The following is a 5,000-nucleotide window of genomic DNA, read 5'->3' as shown; positions in this document are numbered from 1 at the left end:
GGATGTCACGCGACTAGTTAGCAGGCTAGAGTCTCGTTCGTTATCGGAATTAACCAGACAAATCGCTCCACCAACTAAGAACGGCCATGCACCACCACCCACCGAATCAAGAAAGAGCTATCAATCTGTCAATCCTTCCGGTGTCCGGGCCTGGTGAGGTTTCCCGTGTTGAGTCAAATTAAGCCGCAGGCTCCACTCCTGGTGGTGCCCTTCCGTCAATTCCTTTAAGTTTCAGCTTTGCAACCATACTTCCCCCGGAACCCAAAAGCTTTGGTTTCCCGGAGGCTGCCCGCCGAGTCATCGGAGGAACTGCGGCGGATCGCTGGCTGGCATCGTTTATGGTTAGAACTAGGGCGGTATCTGATCGCCTTCGAACCTCTAACTTTCGTTCTTGATTAATGAAAACATACTTGGCAAATGCTTTCGCTTCTGTTCGTCTTGCGACGATCCAAGAATTTCACCTCTAACGTCGCAATACGAATGCCCCCGCCTGTCCCTATTAATCATTACCTCGGGTTCCGAAAACCAACAAAATAGAACCGAGGTCCTATTCCATTATTCCATGCACACAGTATTCAGGCGGGCTTGCCTGCTTTAAGCACTCTAATTTGTTCAAAGTAAACGTGCCGGCCCACCGAGACACTCACTCAAGAGCACCCTGGTAGGATTGCAACGGGGTCCGCCTCGGGACGCACGAGCACGCACGAGGCGCGTCGCACGCCTTCAGCTCGCCCCACCGGCAGGACGTCCCACGATACATGCCAGTTAAACACCGACGGGCGGTGAACCAACAGCGTGGGACACAAATCCAACTACGAGCTTTTTAACCGCAACAACTTTAATATACGCTATTGGAGCTGGAATTACCGCGGCTGCTGGCACCAGACTTGCCCTCCAATAGATACTCGTTAAAGGATTTAAAGTGTACTCATTCCGATTACGGGGCCTCGGATGAGTCCCGTATCGTTATTTTTCGTCACTACCTCCCCGTGCCGGGAGTGGGTAATTTGCGCGCCTGCTGCCTTCCTTGGATGTGGTAGCCGTTTCTCAGGCTCCCTCTCCGGAATCGAACCCTGATTCCCCGTTACCCGTTACAACCATGGTAGGCGCAGAACCTACCATCGACAGTTGATAAGGCAGACATTTGAAAGATGCGTCGCCGGTACGAGGACCGTGCGATCAGCCCAAAGTTATTCAGAGTCACCAAGGCAAACGGACCGGACGAGCCGACCGATTGGTTTTGATCTAATAAAAGCGTCCCTTCCATCTCTGGTCGGGACTCTGTTTGCATGTATTAGCTCTAGAATTACCACAGTTATCCAAGTAACGTGGGTACGATCTAAGGAACCATAACTGATTTAATGAGCCATTCGCGGTTTCACCTTAATGCGGCTTGTACTGAGACATGCATGGCTTAATCTTTGAGACAAGCATATGACTACTGGCAGGATCAACCAGGGAGCTGCGTCAACTAGAGCTGAGCAGCCGGCCGCCCGGGAGTGTGTCCCGGGGGCCCGCGCGAACACGCAAGCGTCCGCTCAATTATTCTGCAAACAGGAGGAGGCTGAGCTCCCCTGCACCATACACCTCGAAACCCTCTCAGGTCCCGGCGGCGCGCAGCGCCGTCCTAAGTACTTGGTCGGGTTCGAGAGAGGCGCAATCGCCCGGGGTTTGGCGAGTAGACGCTTTAGGTGCGACCACCCGTGCTCCCAACTGAGCTTGCCGCTGCCGACAGAGGCCCGGGAGCGTGCTGTCGTGGCATTGCCGGCGGGAGACAACACGCGCCACCTACGGTGACCGGCAGCTCCAACGCCAGCGCCACAGAAGGACAAAAGCCCCACTTGGGTGCCGAAGCGAACTCTCCCAGCACAGCGCACGCGCCAACACGTCCGCACAGCTGCGATACAAACCACCTGCGAGAACCGCAGAGGCGACCGAGCAGCAGACGGCGTCGCGGCGCCGAGCGCCGGGCGGCGGCGCATCCTCAGCGCACACAGTCCTCAATCGGACCAGCACACTGCAGATGTCCACCGCGCTTCGCACCGGGCCCGCGAGGACCTACTTTGGCCGCACGGCGCCGCGTGCAGGGTGCGCCGGCGCGCAGCTGCGCCGCCTGCCGCCTCCGTCGGCCGGCGCGCCTGCCACTGGCCGCCCCCACCAGCCGGCTGTAGCGCGTGCGCCCACGCACCGCGCGGCCAGCACGCCGGGAGGCCCCCCCTCACCGGCCGGGGACGGTCCCACCCAGCCACCGCCGCGTATCGCTTCACACCCAGATGCCATTCACGTTCGTGGGCATGGTGGGTATCGCTGGAACAACCGGTTGGTAGCTCAACCGATCGTCGCCATCACTGATTCACCTCTAGCGAGAACAACCGCACCACAACGGTTTACCAGTTGTTCATTTGCGTAACGTCACCAGCAAACGTAGGCGTCCATCGCCATTTGCAAATTCAACGATTGTTGCATGCCTGTGTCAGGTGTCACGACACACTATGTCTGCCCACATACACGCAACAACATGTGCACGCTTCGCGAACACGTGGAAGGTGGCCCCCGTACGTATGCGATGTCCATTGCGCGAACGACTGTCAACCGGCCTCTGTCGCATGTCGCAGATGTGGAACGCAGTGCACCATGCTATCACGGTGTGTGAGAAGAGACGACTACGTCTGACAACACGCGCCACTACATCAACAGACGGCTCATGCTGATCGCCATCCAGGGCATACCACACTGCAATCCAGCTCTTATAGGGAGACGACACGTAGCTGAGTGCACAACATTTGGACCGCATGGTTCGCCGTTGTTGGCGCAGTCGTTGTACGGTCACATGTACCACGATGTATCATTCAGTACATGAGGACCAATGTGCAGTACAGTGTGTGATTTGGACGTACAACATCAGCGGACAGTTGACACAGGCCGTACCACAGCGTAGGCTAAGTGCTTCGCCATGCGAATGCCAATGAACAACTGCAAATGCCAATGAACAACTGCAAAGGGCATTGAGCATGTACGTCCTGCTGCCATCCACATTACAGTGTATAGCTGCAAGGTGTTTAACATGAAGCGATACACTGGGGACCGGGCAGTGCGAGTAGCAAACTATATTGCGGGGGTTGCAGTTAGGCAACACTACACTAATTTAACGCGTCGTATGACAATTACAGAGCAGGTTAAGGCCCAACGTGTGTTGGGTTAAGGCCCAACGTGTGTTGGGTTAAGGCCCAACGTGTGTTGGGTTAAGGCCCAACGTGTGTTGGGTTAAGGCCCAACGTGTGTTGGGTTAAGGCCCAACGTGTGTTGGGTTAAGGCCCAACGTGTGTTGGGTTAAGGCCCAACGTGTGTTGGGTTAAGGCCCAACGTGTGTTGGGTTAAGGCCCAACGTGTGTTGGGTTAAGGCCCAACGTGTGTTGGGTTAAGGCCCAACGTGTGTTGGGTTAAGGCCCAACGTGTGTTGGGTTAAGGCCCAACGTGTGTTGGGTTAAGGCCCAACGTGTGTTGGGTTAAGGCCCAACGTGTGTTGGGTTAAGGCCCAACGTGTGTTGGGTTAAGGCCCAACGTGTGTTGGGTTAAGGCCCAACATAGGTTGGGTTAAGGCCCAACATAGGTTGGGTTAAGGCGCAACATAGGTTGGGTTAAGGCGCAACATAGGTTGGGTTAAGGCGCAACATAGGTTGGGTTAAGGCGCAACATAGGTTGGGTTAAGGCGCAACATAGGTTGGGTTAAGGCGCAACATAGGTTGGGTTAAGGCGCAACATAGGTTGGGTTAAGGCGCAACATAGGTTGGGTTAAGGCGCAACATAGGTTGGGTTAAGGCGCAACATAGGTTAGGTTAAGGCGCAACATAGGTTAGGTTAAGGCGCAACATAGGTTAGGTTAAGGCGCAACATAGGTTAGGTTAAGGCGCAACATAGGTTAGGTTAAGGCGCAACATAGGTTAGGTTAAGGCGCAACATAGGTTAGGTTAAGGCGCAACATAGGTTAGGTTAAGGCGCAACATAGGTTAGGTTAAGGCGCAACATAGGTTAGGTTAAGGCGCAACATAGGTTAGGTTAAGGCGCAACATAGGTTAGGTTAAGGCGCAACATAGGTTAGGTTAAGGCGCAACATAGGTTAGGTTAAGGCGCAACATAGGTTAGGTTAAGGCGCAACATAGGTTAGGTTAAGGCGCAACATAGGTTAGGTTAAGGCGCAACATAGGTTAGGTTAAGGCGCAACATAGGTTAGGTTAAGGCGCAACATAGGTTAGGTTAAGGCGCAACATAGGTTAGGTTAAGGCGCAACATAGGTTAGGTTAAGGCGCAACATAGGTTAGGTTAAGGCGCAACATAGGTTAGGTTGAGGCACAATATAGGTTAGGTTGAGGTACCGTATAGGTTAGGTTAAGGTACAGTATAGTTTAGGTTAAGGTACAGTATAGTTTAGGTTAAGGTACAGTATAGTTTAGGTTAAGGTACAGTATAGTTTAGGTTAAGGTACAGTATAGTTTAGGTTAAGGTACAGTATAGTTTAGGTTAAGGTACAGTATAGTTTAGGTTAAGGTACACATTGTTGTATGGAAAGGTGTAATGGGGGGGGGGGGGGGGGGCGGCCGGTCGGTTTGTTGATTGTGATTATAGTAAGTGGATGCCTGCGGCATCATCTGATTTGCCACGTCAGGATGCACCTTTGGCTCATGACAGGCGGCGCTCCGATTCCATGCTTGTGGCAGACCTGTGTCTTTCATTCCTGCCATTGTTTGTGTGCTGTGAGAGGAGGCAGTATTGTGATGTTGGGTGCACCCCTGTGTAGGACATGTGTGGGTGTTGGTGGCTTAGCTGAGCAATGGTGGTTGTCGGGGGGGTGGGATATTCCGTTTTCTGAGTGGACCTCCCAGTCTGGTTATGACAGTGTGGATTGTCTCATGTGGCGGAGAGGATGCACTGGGTGTTGTTCCATGCTGGTGCTTACATATTGTCTGTGTGCGTGTTACAGGCGGAGAGTAGTGCGTGATAAG

The 5,000-nt window shown here is 53.6% G+C and overlaps 1 non-coding gene across 1 annotated transcript in view; it reads right to left on the bottom strand.

The window, feature by feature from the left end:
• LOC126435210 (small subunit ribosomal RNA) overlaps window positions 1-1,461 on the bottom strand; it is a 1,910-nt gene extending 449 nt beyond the window's left edge. Inside the window, exon 1 of the ribosomal RNA XR_007579767.1 lies at window positions 1-1,461. This exon is cut by the window's left edge and continues 449 nt beyond it. This is a non-coding gene — a ribosomal RNA (small subunit ribosomal RNA).
• Window positions 1,462-5,000: the final 3,539 nt, after the last annotated feature.

Source organism: Schistocerca serialis, unplaced genomic scaffold, assembly GCF_023864345.2.
Source record: "Schistocerca serialis cubense isolate TAMUIC-IGC-003099 unplaced genomic scaffold, iqSchSeri2.2 HiC_scaffold_1198, whole genome shotgun sequence".
NCBI classification, from domain to species: Eukaryota; Metazoa; Arthropoda; class Insecta; order Orthoptera; family Acrididae; genus Schistocerca; species Schistocerca serialis.
The sequence above is the reverse complement of the archived record's forward strand: the minus strand, read 5'-3'. Positions and strand labels throughout refer to the sequence as shown.